The sequence below is a fragment of the Styela clava genome, chromosome 10, assembly GCF_964204865.1.
Source record: "Styela clava chromosome 10, kaStyClav1.hap1.2, whole genome shotgun sequence".
Classification (NCBI taxonomy): domain Eukaryota; kingdom Metazoa; phylum Chordata; class Ascidiacea; order Stolidobranchia; family Styelidae; genus Styela; species Styela clava.
Window position 1 is genome coordinate 5,517,296 of NC_135259.1, and position 14,714 is coordinate 5,532,009.

The window sequence follows — 14,714 nt, forward strand, 5'->3', positions numbered from 1 at the left end:
TGTAGGAACGCTAGTATTTAAAATCGTCATAATGTATTTTTCCAACGCTGTATACAATATATCGCCACGATTGTTTGGCATACGTCTAACTCCATAGTTGATGGTGAGCATTCAGATCACCAGATATATTTCATTACTTTACTAGGATTAGCCACGTTAAAGTAAAATTCCGGGACATTTTGCCAACCGGGACGGGACACCGGGACAGGCGTTTAAACCGGGACTGTCCCGGCCAAACCGGGACGTATGGTAGGTCTACATATTAATAAATTTGATTTTGTTAACTTCGATACATTGAGCCTCTATAGATTGCGGTGTTATCAATTTCAATGAATGGCAAGGTATTTTTGATGAATATTGCCACTCCGCCACCGTAAACGTTTCTGTCCTTTCGTAACAATGTGTGTAATCGTACAGTGTTGCCGTATATTTGGCAATGAGATGGGTTTCTTGGAGCATTACTATGTCTGGTCTGTTATTCATTTCTTGTATATATATATCGTTTAAACTCGTATAGTTTCCAATAGATGCCTCTGCAGTTCCATTGTAATAAGCTAATTGTTTTAATATTATTCGTCATCGATATTCGAAATTGACATCATTGGAGAGCAAATGTTTGATACAGTCTGCATTTATCCTTAGTCCTAATCTGGCTGATGTCGATACAATCGAGTGAACACCTATCGATGTACCCGAGTCTTTTTGTGTAATAGTGCTGCTTATCACTTCCAAAATGGATGCAATAAATAGCATCGGGTTTAGAGATATCATGCCGTCTTGGAAGGAACTAGACTGTGATTTATACTCACTTTCTTGTGGGCATATATTGTGTTTCTGTTCGGTATCGTTTACACCCTGCATATCCTGCGCTGTGTGGACCACCACAATTTACATATCTCGGCGTACTGGAACAATTTTCTTGGGCGTGTTCCCGGCTACCACATCTGGTAAATCTTTTAAAACCTTGGCAATACTTTGCTATATGACCATACCTATTGCACTGAAAACACCTAGTCGGCAAAGGTTTATATTGTCTCGTTCTGAAATTAAGATAACCTAATTTCACCGTGGAAGGGATGAGTGTCGAAACCAATCAGTACTAACAAGCTATCTTTTAATACAGTTTTTACTGTTCGCGCATTTTCGAAAGAGATACTTTCTTGTGATGGAGTGATTTCCTTGGATCGCATTTTGAGTCGTCAAACATACGAGCAATGTTTATTTCTTCGTTAGTCATTTCCAGTGGTACGCCGCTAATTACAGCACGCGTTATTACATCTAATCTCGGAGCTAATTCTGTCGTGATTGGTATTTTATACTCGGCATTGCCTAGTTGCCCAGAGCAACCGTTCAATTTGGGTCGAATTCGCACATTCAATCCTCAGGTCTCCTGATGATAGAACTTTTATATTCTTAACAACACACACTAAAGCAGTGGTTCTCAACCTTTTTCTGTTCGCGGACCGGTAAAACTTCAAAACAAATTTTGCGGACCGGCGGACCTTCAAAATTGACCAAAAATGTCATGAACACAAAACATGATTAAAAGAATGCAATTACGACAAAAGTAGACGGTGCAAAAGAAGACAATCCAATTTAGTGAGGAATTTGATGTTATACGTGTTAAATCCGGTTCTAATGAAGTTTCTGCAAGGCGAGTAGAGCGTTGACTTCCACGCAATTTCGTTAGCTTTGCGGGTTTCATTGCGTCGTTTGAAAGAATTTTTGCGCAGACTAGGCACCTGGGAAGCGGTACTTTTTCGCTGCTGGGAACAATAGTAAACCTAACTCCAAATACTTGTTATCATACTGCCTAATAAAGTCTTCCGTTCGTTTTTTTTTTGCTTGGTTCTGCGTGATCCATATCAACATTGCTGCAAGGTCGTTTCGGGGCATGTTGTAAAGTTGAGGTAGCAGTCTCTTCCTCTGTCCTGTCCACACCACTAACTTGGTTTTCACCGCTGAGTTTCTTTTGAAAGAACTGGGTAATAGTTTACTGTTTGTTTGCCTCCATTTTACTCTCAAGCGTCGCTCAATTATAGGCCTACTCAGGGGCGGACACTTTCCATAATTGGGGGGCGAACATGGAACGCCAAGCAATAAACACAACCGCGTATATTGTTACATAACAATAACATAGCGTTCTGAATGCCCGATGTATGTATGTATATTAAAAATACCTGATATTTGACAATTCGTTTAAAATATTCGATTTGATAAAACTATTCGACTTTGCCCACCTTGGCGATCTGTACTAACGCCAGTAATCTGGCAAAAAGCTTGGTAGCGCAAACACTGGTGCAATGAAATGAAACTTTCATTAAATTTAGTGAATTGCACTACTTCACAAAAGCGTGATGGAACGATTATTTTATATCTCGAATACAAAAACGTTTATTTTTTTGGATAGTTTCTGTGGTCTGAAAAGTCGGATAAGCGTTTCGACATACTAAATGCTATGATCTTTGCCATCAAATTATGCTCGGGCCTTGCACAAAATTTATGACGTGAAAAATATGTCCAGTGTTTAAAATTGTGTATAGAGGACTTGCACGGGTCACGTGACTTTGTTACTGGACGGCAATAAAACAAAAACGTCCATTCGGCTCCTGTCAGTTGCAAGTCGGATTATACGTTTCCGTTTTGTTTGGCTGTTGAAAATGGTTATTTCGTATTGTTCCGTTGGCTGTACGTATAGTATAGACAACGAAATGGATTTTCAGTTATATTCCACTGATTTCAAAAGGTCCGGAAAGTCGCGCAATGTGGATATCATCTATTGCATTGGCAGATCTGCTCGGTGTCAAGTCCAGAAGCCATCTTGCATGTGTTTCACTGTTTGCGGACAGCACTTCGTTGATGGTGAGTGATAATGTGGTGATAGTGTGCCGTTATCAATTTCTTTAAATATTCACAAGCTCCTTCATTTCAATGGAAAGCAGATGACAAACTACGGTACTGTTATTAGTAGGCCTACTTGCAGTTGCAGACTTGACTTGTGTAAGACAGTAAGGAATTAATAATCAATTAGCAGGTAATCTATTATTAAGTGTGAAAGGTTGACGAGATAACTAAAGTTTAACACCAGTGGTCATGCAATAAATAACCAGAATTCAATTGAATTCGCCATCTAGGAATACGCTCGCCACCGCATCTCTGATCACCCTGGGAGTTTCACAGGTTTCAATCCCAGAGAGGATTGCAGCTCTACTACCGAGAGTGGTTCACATGACCGCTGATCGGTTACGACCATTCCCCACCATCCAAGTCCATGCTTCTGAAAACACATAACTGTCTTTCCCCCCCCCCCCCCCACAGATAAATCCTATCCTAATGGTGCTTGTACAACTGATCCAACATGTCTTTTTATTGTCATTGGTAAAAAAGATATGCTACCCGGAATCAAATTCATTTACGACTAGTGGCTGTGGTGGGATATGGACCTAAATTTCACACTCCTTGATCGTTAGATTTTATGAAAACTCCATCTTTATCCATTATCTTACAGACATGGGTGCGACCATGGAATAGATGGATGGCAAAGTATAAGTTGCAACAAGACCACAGTGGCACAAGACCTCAGCTTGCATGACTTGATAATACATCCTCAGTATCCATTTATTGATGCTTATCGTAATGACAAAGTAACTTGTTGTTTACTGTGAATTGGTGGAGATAAAGTGTCCTTTGTGCTTTAATGAAAGCAACTTCAAGACGACCCTATCCAGAAAAAAAATGTTTCGGTGGGTCTGGTAGTGAAGGTTTTAGTCTAAAGTTGGACACCGATACTACAACCAGATACAGTTGCCAATGAAATTTAGCGAGGCGTAATATTGCGACTTTGTGATCTGAAAGGAAATTCTGATGAGTAGCCGGCTAGCCGCAACCTTTTGTTCAAAGAATATTATGAGATATGACTTAAGAGTCTAAACTTTTATTCGAGAGGGATGTAACCCAAGCTAATTTGCAAATGGTATTCATGGTACCAAATATATCACACACTTTACAGTAATTATGAATTATATTTGAAAAATAAAGCACATCAAAAATGTATTTTTAAAAAACAATTGGTTTTATTTGCAGATACTAGGTTAATATTGAGATTGACCATTTCAATGCTAAATTTTCCTTAGTCAAAAGGCACACTTGATTCGCAAAGATTTGTGAATGCGCACAGTACACCAATTTGTCTAATGTTTTGATTCCATAGGCAGGAGGTTGTGGATCGGTGCTGCTCAGGATGGTATATTTTTGCCTCTAAATGCATATTACGTGTTTCACATGAATCCATCGTGCTCAGATTCGACTGTTTTCAGGGTCTGAAGGCTCCAACAGCCTTATTTTATGAGTACACAAGAGAATTTTCAGTGTGGCATGCATGGGTCAGTTGGAGTCACTATCCTCAAGATAGATCTATAAGCAAGGATAAGATAACCTGGAAGTAATATTCCATAATTTAGAGTAAAAAATTTATCTGCCTCCACAGCCCTTTCAAATGGAAGATATGATGCCTCGGGGGTAATTTCTATCAAATATTTTACAGTATTATGGTTCTAGTGAAAAGGGGTGTAGGCGGCTTTTTTTAAAGTGTGGTAGGTCTAGTCGAAAGACACATTAAATGTTTATGCTAACAACTGCAAATTAATATTGCAACGCATACAAGTTAACAGAATTTGTTGAAATGGTCCTGCCTTTTGCCTTTCTTCAAAATCCCCCTTTTTCCAACTATTCTCTTCCTCTCTGGGGATGGCGAAAATTCAAATATCGATGGGACATATAAGCAGCTGATAATGGGTTATCTTCGCTTTTTCCTGAAAATAAATTAAACACTAATCATCATTTGACAGTGCCAAGTTTGTGTATCAGATCAGTAATAAATTAACTAACAAAACAATCAGACAACACCTTCTGACAATTAATAAAGATTTCTTTCAATTTAAAACACAACTATGCCTACCAATGCGGGTAGTTTTCAGGATAGAATTTATCTGTGGTTGGGGACAGATTGCAAGGTGCAACATCGTACGATTACCATTCTATGTCGGAATTAGTTAGCCAGTTATTTGTTTTAGAAGCATATACTTGGTGGTGGGGGATGTTGTAATCGACCAGCGGTCGTGTGAACCACCCTCAGTGGGAGGAGAGCTGCAATCCCCTCGCACATAACTATTCCCGCATGGGATTGGAACCTGTGAAACTCCCAGGGGGATCAGAGATGCGGTGGCGAGCGTATTCTTAGATGGAGAATTCAATTGAATTCTGGTTATATTAGCACTGGCGTTAAGGATAGGATAGGATTAACATATTTATCCCGGGGGAGAGGAAAGCCGGTAAGACGGCTTATCCATATGGCGAACCACGGCCTCTCGTCCGGTTACCATTCCAAGTCGGTTATGGGATTAGTTATATTGTTTGTTTTCGGAAGCATGGACTTGGTGGTGGAGGAAGCCGTAACCAACCAGCGGTTACGTGAACCACCCAACGACGGCGAGGAGTCCAGCAATCCTCTCGCACATAACCATCCCTGCATGGGATTCGAACCTGCGAACCCACGCAGAGTAATTAGAGGCCGCGCCGTTAAACTTTAGTTATCTATTCAACTTTTCACACTTACTAATAGATTACCTGCTAACTAGGAAAACAATACCTTACGTTACGATACGTTCCGGATTTTTTGAAAACAGTGGAATATAACTGAAGATCCATTTCGTTGTCTATACTATACGTACAGCCAACGGAACAATACGAAATAACCATTTTCAACAGCCAAACAAAGCGGAAACGTATAATCCGACTTGCAACTGACAGGAGCCAAATGGACGCTTTTGTTTTATTGCCGTCCAGTAACAAAGTCACGTGACCCGTGCAAGTCCTCTTATTTTTTAGGGATAATAATTAATTGTTGTAATGAAATACACTTCGTTTGCCTCTTCCACTACTCTCGCAAGTGCCGACAATGGGAGAAACATATTAAATTATAACAAAAATGAATTAGGTTGTGCAAAAGTGAGAACACCTGTGATAATAATAGGGGCGTAATGTGGAACGGGGAAGGTAGAGCAAAACTGAAGCGCGGGATCGATGGTACGTTTGAAACGCATCTTTTACAAAAATGGGCAGTGCTCTGAGGCGCTCTCATGTACAATATTGTCAGAAAACAGTTATAATATCGGTAAATATTAACCATTTGTTCGCGCTCGACTATCGCACTTATCGGAAATGATAATTTTGTAAGGCGGAAACAACATGCGTTTAAATATAGACAAAATTATGAGGGGCGACCGCCCCCAATCAATCAGAGTTAAAAAATCACAAAATTACCGGACACGCCGTAAATTTTGCAATTTTCTTATATATAACATATTTTATTATTGGAATATATCTGGCGGACCGGCAGCAAGGTTGCCGGTCCGGCGGTTGAGAACCACTGCACTAAAGTATTTATAGATGACTCTGGAATTGTGTTTACCAAACCTATTTTCCACAGAAATCTTTTTCGTAGTCCTTCGGTTTACCAAGGTTAAAGAATCGGTTTGAAGCTATCTCTTTTAACAACTGCTAACTTCCCGTATGGATACCGATCGCAGCACCGTATCTCCGAACCAATCGTAATTAAAAAACGCGTTGCGGACGTACCGGTAATAATTCAACTACTGTACGTGATATATATAGTAAAAACTGCAGTCTATGTTCAAACTACACGTCCACACTCAAGTATTTACGCATGAATTATCGTTCGTGTATTTTTTTTAATTGTGTTATTTGATGTTTGAGTAAGTTGGCTTGTGTCAGCACGTCTTAAATCTTTTTTAGATTTTGCCTACTTTCCTGATTTTCCGTATATTTGTTTGTTTTTTCCTAGTATACTAACTGGCGGTGTTAATAGGAGTGCTTTCGCGCGTTCAAAAAATATGTTCGACAGAATTGACAAAAGACTTCACTAAAACAGTTCTTGCATCGCTCTCGACACCGAAGGACCTCTGCTGCGATACCACGTCTACTTAACCAACATGTTGCGATTCAACGCAATGCTTTTAAAATTTTCAACGACAACCCATCATAAGCCGGAATGAATTTAATTTATACATCTGATTAATACAAATTACCTATCTCGATCTTCAAATGGCTATCGGTAGGATATTTCGATATGGACTCAGAGTCAGAGTTATTTTGTTTGTCACTTCAAACAATGACATTAAACAACATGATGCGCAACTCAGGCATTTTTGGCCGAAGATCGTATCCGATAGCACGCTCCAATGCACATACTTGACGAGACGAAAACGAGCGGATGTGTGCTGCTTTCAAGGCATAGCACTAATGGTGTTCGTTCCTGCTTTGACAGTTGTTGTCGATTTTAATGATATATTGGAAAATTGAAGGTAAAAAGAAATCGGAAAAAAGTAAGGTAAATACTATTGTTGTATATCACACCCGGGCATTGCACTGTTAAGTATATGTGGGAAAGCCAGCTTTTGTCAAATACTACGAAGTTATTAAATCAGTACGGTACGTAGTTGCCCATTTGCCGAAATTGCATATTTACTTACCTCTTACGGTTTCAAATAGTTCATGCACCTCCAATTAGATTATTTTTAATCAGTGAGGATATATACTCATTGCTGTAACATACTATTGCTCATTCACTTTTATTTGCGTATTGAATCAAAGGGTTAACAAGTTCACCTAACATTTCACTCATACCGGTCTATATTGTATAGTAATTTTCTGACTAAACCCCTTTATTAGTTGGTTTATATACCAAATTCAGTAAAACATTTTTTACATAAAACATGAGATATTGGATTTATTAGCTTTTCCAATCTAAATCATATAGACTGCTTTATTTATTCTTAACGAACATTATTAAATCTCCTCTCTTTCTTTAGATGTAAAAATTGTGGGAAAACCTGTCTAAGCATTGTGGGACTCCTGCAGCACAAGAGGCAATAGCAAAAATAGAAAGTATATCAATCAAGTAATTAAGCCGACATAAAGCAAAACTTTCAACTATTCGTCCAACCTCAATTTCCTATTATTTATTCACAGGACAACTGTAGCAGAAGGGGAGATATCAGAAGTCAGGCGACATATCAGTGACAGTGTGATTCCAAGAAATACAATCAGAATACTCCATAAATGTTTGCAATAGAAGAACAACCTATGGAGACATGCAAAGACATTTGACCCTCCGGTAGAGTTGTGTATGGCCCCTACATCCTGCAGGGCTTGAGGAAAATAACTAAAAATTCCAAAGCGTAAGATTGCATAAGCGGTCTTATTCGTAAAAAGGCACAAAACATGCCAGACATACTTAAAACAGCTTTGGAAAATGAGGATTATGGGTCACTCACTACACCTGTGTTATATTTGATTCATCAACTTTTGGTAGTAGGCCTACTAAAGAAGAAATTCAAGAAAGGGTATAATCATGATTCATGATAAAATACTGTTTTATATTTAGAACAACTTCAATCTAGACCAGGGATATCAAACTCGCGGCCCCGGAGAACTTCCAGTGCGGCCCTCGAACGCTTAACAATAATTGTAATTGTATTTTGGAGTTTTTTTTTTATCTAAGTGTAATAGATTTTTCAACCCTTTTAAAGTGAAATTGAATATTCACACAGAAAGCAGTTTACTGAAAGTAGTTTTGGAAAATTAATTTTTTTGTTCACATTTTGACCCAATTAAGAATACACATCAAGCTAGCAAAAAAATACTTGAATAAAACACTTGAGTGAATAAATTGAACGCAAAGTACATGAAGAAGGTGGCATTTTCGAAGAAAATGGGAGTTGCAATATTTCTGCATTTCACAAAATTTTGAAGCACATTGTTCAATTTGTCATATTTTCATCAGTACAATAAAAAAACACAATAAGCTCAGCAGTCAATATGACAATTTCGAAGACCAACTTCGAACAGAAAATTACCATGTGTTTGTATATTAATATAAATATACAACGAATTAGTTACTAAAAATTGATATCAATAATAATTCAAGCAATCCTATGCCATGCAATGTGGCGCGAAATGTCGTGTCGAAAATATCTGTCATTTGTTTTTTTACTGAGCTATTCATGAAATGATAAAAGAAACTTTTTTGCATTACTGGAATTAATTAAACATTCGCAAAGATCCAGATTAACCCATGATCATGTGACCTCGTTAGTTAGAGTTGGTACTATAAAATCATTCCAGCCTTGCCTTAGTATGCTGGTGACACAAAAAAGATGCCAAACGTCAGGAAAAATGTAAATAAAAAAACATTGAGTTTATACTGTAGTATTTTTGTTAATTTCAAGTCCATGTATTTAGATTAAGTCATTTTTAGTGTATGTATTATTCTTTCCTTATCCAAAGCTTGTTCAAAAATGATTTTGATGGTTGTATAAAGAATTTTATGATTTTTTTGTAATAAATACAGTAACTTGCAATAATAGTGGAATGCAAATATTAATATGTAATTGCATTTGAAATTAAAGAAAATAATAAAACTTAATCCAACTGTTTAGTTGCATCACAATATATGTCACAAACTAAAACTATCTGAAAAATATCTTTCAAGTATACATTATCAAAAAGTGTTTTTGGCCCTTTTTACAATTTTCAAAATGCAATGCGGCTCTCAAAAACCCTTGAGTTTGACACCACTGATCTATTCTAGACGATTCAAGCATTGCTTTGGGAAATAATATCACTGCAATTAAATTGAAAAAAATCTCGCTATATTGAATACAAAATCGTTGCTATCATAAAGGTAAACCAATTCAGCAACTCGGAATATATTGGCCTTCACAAAGCAATGGAGGCAAAATTGAGAGTTCATGAGCTATGAACTTATGTTCTTTTCTTTGTCTTGAACTTTATATACTTCACAGCCCATATTGATTTTTTTTTAATTTTAATTACCATGTGATGGTCATACATATCTTTAACTTGTATTTTCTGTCATGATGTATTATCTCAATGTGTCAAACTTTTAATTAGTGTTCATATTTTGCTTCCAGATGACATAAATGTACAGTATTGTCTTGTTTATTACCTCAGCTTGGAGTATTGACAAGAAAAAGGTGCCCGTAAATTACGTAAAAAATATTTTAACTCTTTGTTATAATCAGAATTCACAATTAATAGGAATCATAAACAGCCAACAATCAATGAGAATTATATGCCAAATCCCTCAAAATAAATTTGTCTTGTAAAATCGGAGGAAGGCAAAACATATAGGTAGTTTCCATTCATACAAGTCTTTCAAGAAGACTTGCTCGAGCCAAACTAAATGAGCATCGTCAGATGATCGGTAAGTCTGCAAGTTGAATCAGCCCTGCAACCTCCTACATAGAAGATAATATTAATTAGTGGGCTATGAACTAAATTCCTAAATTTAGACACAAACCTATCTACGAGGCATTATGTACCAGCAATGTTACCTACGGTTAACTAAATATGTAATATATATGTCTAATAAATTAACCTACTAAAGCATGTTCGATAGGTGCAAACTTTGTGTTATGGAATTGTATCACAGCACCGTTAAGAGAAATAAAAACAGTTTTGCATGACACTCTCTTTAAATGAAATTTCAATGTTTTAAGCGCAAACATTAAAATTACTAACTTTGTCATTATCTGCAAAATGTTCTACACCAATCTTTACGCTATCGCGTTTGTAATCTTCTCTGATAAAAAAAACGTCTATGATGTCCAGAATTACTCTTTACAGCTTGTCTGCCATTCCAGCTTCCCAAGTGAGCAAAACTTCTTAGATATAGAGATTATTTTCTTTCGTTACAGGCGCAAAAAGGCAGGCACTACACGTAAAGTAGACGCCGAGTAGCAAAAGCGAGCGGAAAACGGTCGCGAAAGGCGACGAGAAATATGTGCATTGGAGCGTATCATGAAATACAATCTTTCGCGTGTAGTCTTATGGAGTGACGTCAGAGTTGCCTATCATGTTGTTTAATGTCATTGCTCTAATAAAGCAATAAAGCATTATGGGAAATCGACAAATTTAAACCACGTGATTGACTGGGGAAAACCCGAGTCTTGTGAACAAAACAAACATCCTCAGAAGGAAGTGGCAATTTAATAAGGCAGGGTAAGTTTTAGTACTACGATCAAAATAATTAAAGTTTGTGAAAATAGGGTTCCGTATAACAATATTAACAAAGTTGAACGGGTAATCTGCATAGGTAAAATCAATATCATTGGTTTACAAATTAGTTACCGGTACCGTACCGTTACGGCGTTACCAGTACGATATGGCTGTATTAACATCATAGCCAAAACATTGCATAAAACGTTAATAGCTGTTTATTGGCTTATTAAGTATGCACGATATTGGGCTTTGAAGGAGCAATACGTCAGGATATATTTACGGTCAGGTTTCGAAAGTAATAGGGTATATTATTCCAAACATTTGACCCCGGTATTTTTCAAAGATTGCTGGGTTCGATTCGAAGTAAATCTTTGAACTTGGTAGGATCCTTCACTGGCTGATCTGGTGTTGTGGTCCTGTACTGATGACTGAGTCTTGAAGTAACCCCGAAAAGCTCTAGGCAACATGTTGTGAGTGAATTGATACATAATTTTGGCTCGAATGTGTGGACACCATCATTTGAGAATATTGAATAGTTTATATAGTTCAGATCCAGGTTTGAGGACTGGACGACATTTGTCAAAAATCGAATTGCTTTGTTTTGTAAAGATTTAATTTTGCGGCTGTGGCTCTTCCGGAGACACGATCCCCAAACTGTTATCCCATATGATTGGAATAGGGCAAAATATACCAGCCTCAGGGTACACCTGGGTAGATAATTTAGAAGTTTGCATATTATTCCTACAGCTCTCGAAAGTTTTGCTATAATAAAGTCAATATGTTTGTCCCATCTCAATTTATTGTATATTGTGATGCCCAAATATTTGTATGACTGGACTAATTCTAGTAAGTTGCTATTTATGGTAACATTGAACGGAGCATTGGTCTCAGTGGTGGTTGGACAAATCAGAATAGGTTTTGAGTTGTTTATGTTTATTTATAGTCAATTTATTGCTGGCCATCCAGTTTGCGACCTTATTTAGTTCAATATCAACTTTTTGTTTCAGTTGCACCAAAAAGACTTGGAAGATTTTGAGAGTGCCGTATCGTCAGCGAACAATTTTGTAAAAAGGGAAGTCATTAAAAAAAATTAAACATAGCAATGGGGCCTGATTTGCCCTGTGGAACTCCACGTGTTATGGGTAAATATGATGATTCGGCTGTACCAATTTTGACAAATTGCAGGCGATTTGTTGAGAAGCTTTTTAGGAGCAATTTAGCGTTGCCACGGATACCATAGTGCTGCAGTTTCTTTATTAGTATACTTTGGTCAACTGTATGCCTTTTGTAGATCAAGAAAAATGCAACAAGTGTATTGGTGGTTCTCTAGAGCAGGGCTTTCCAAACCTTTGAGCTCGCGGCCCCTTTCAATATATTCAAATTTTTCGCGGTCCTTGTTCAAGGTAATAATGCTAAACAGTTCGAAATATGCATTTTTGATGTTGCATTGACACAGCTAATTCCCAGCTATTAGTAGGCCTTCTCAATAACAAAAACAAGCACATAATTACTCAGATCAAGGTGACTCAATTATTCAATGTAATTGGTGTGAATGGTTTTGTCGTGACGTCGCAGTCAAGACCCAATGTTTGTTTATGCAGGCCTAAATGATGCATTACAATGTCTGGCCACCGACGGTCTGCTCCTTATTCGGAATTGTTCACTCTTATTGATCAAACTTAGCATAAGGCATCGGTTTGTGCGCCTCAAATTATCAGGGAAGAAACTCATGGCGCACCTACACGAAAAATATGCTGCTTCAAAATAAAACACAATTTAGTCATCGTTAATATGCACTTTATGCCCTTTGAAACGAATCAAGGTTAACTTTTCTTTCTTATCTCTGCCTAGTTTTTCTTTGAAATGCTAAAAAATCACTCATGTTCGATAAACTCGGTTCAGTAAGTGAATAAACTGCAGCCTGCGAAATTGCAGCATGTATGGTTTACTTCTTCTGTTACGTAACAATAGACCCCTACGTAACATAAAGTAAACAATATAGAACGGTGAAATAAATTTGATTAATATACACATCATTTGCAATAATGAGAAACAACAAAACGTTTAGAACAAATAAAATATGTGATATATATTCCGATTCGCCCGATATATATATATTCCGATGCGACAGATGATCGCCTTTGGGAGCCGGCATCGTTATGCAAGCACGCGCAAATCGGGTCTTACGATCAGAATAAGCATTGTTATACAAGATGACCGTGTTTTCCCGAAAATATGACCAAGCCTGAATTTCAAAAATGATTTTAATATAAGCGCGCGTAATGAAAGTGCGTCGTTTCAATTTTGCTAGGGCGTCGCAAAATTTTGTAATGGTGTTATAATAAATACGTTTTTTTGTAGATAAAGAATATTTTCCTTTATTTCAAGAAGCGTTGTGCACTCCCATCCCCTTTGCGATTTCGTATTTTTGTAAAGCAGGCTTTTCTACCATGGCCTATTAAGTGGGATTTCACTGAATGTCGTTAGGTTTTGTTTGTTCGTTTATATGAAACTCATTGCAATTGAGACGACCACGTCTATAACTCTGTTTTATTTTGTATGTCAATATTTATTCTTAACACTTGAGTCATTAGTGAGCAGCTGTGTAACATTCTCTTTCTGCTGGTCTGTCAGACTGCCGGTAGTGTAGATATTTCCTCTGTGTATTAGGTTATTATTATAGTGTTTTAATGCCGTAATTTTATGTAATTCGTGTTGTAAAATGATATTAGTAGTACAGGTTTACTGTTTCTCTAGTTTGGTATAGCTCTGTTCACTAGTTAGCTTGTATTTACCACTTCCGTAACTAGTCTACTTTCGCAGTTTATTTCCTGTGTGATTTCTATGCGTATTTCCATGTATATTACGTGTTTGTCGATAAGATAGGATTTGTGTTGTATCTTTAGTGTCATACTAGTTATTCTTATGTATATCTAGGTATGTTTTACCCGGTTTTTAGTATCCCGTTATAAGTAAATAGTTCATGACTGTGACGTCATAGACAAATTCTGTATCTTGTGTTACGTATGTATCCTACGGTATTTGTACTGTGTTTTTCATGTTTTTATTTGTTTATTGTATTTCTGATTGGAGTATTTGGTTGTATTAAGTTCTTACAGGTGTATAATTAATCTAGTTAGTTAACTTAGTTACTCTGCTGTGGTTGGAACCGCAAGAAGATTATTTTGTGATCGACATCTATTGCAACTTCAGTGTCCAAGAAGCTGGCAGAAAGAACCTGAGTGGTGATATCAATTTTGGTACGCCACATATACGAATTTTTGGCGAGCACACGCCAGGATATATTATTTGACACAGGGACTATTGAGACTAAGCCGATTAGGTAGGCTAGTCTGTGACGGATAATATTTGGACAATATTGGACATTTGAGGTTGCCGAATTTTTTTCAATTGCGGTTGCCTGATATTTTGGAAAAATGGTTAAGAGAAGAAAGATTGTACCGGCACCAAAGCAAGCCAAAGAGGAGAATGAACTTTTGCATCTGCAAATACAGGTATTGAAGGCAAAACTGAAGGAATCAGAAGAAAAACAAGAGGAAATGTTGGAAAAGCAAGAGGAGACTGACAGTCGTTTGCAACTGATAGACAGT

General features: G+C 37.2%; 1 long non-coding RNA gene across 1 annotated transcript; it reads left to right on the top strand.

Annotated features, from left to right (window-relative positions):
* Positions 1-2,612: 2,612 nt before the first annotated feature.
* Positions 2,613-4,306, top strand: LOC144428057 (uncharacterized). The gene is made up of 2 exons (XR_013478028.1): positions 2,613-2,862; positions 3,509-4,306. It is a non-coding gene; the product is annotated as an uncharacterized LOC144428057 (long non-coding RNA).
* Positions 4,307-14,714: the final 10,408 nt, after the last annotated feature.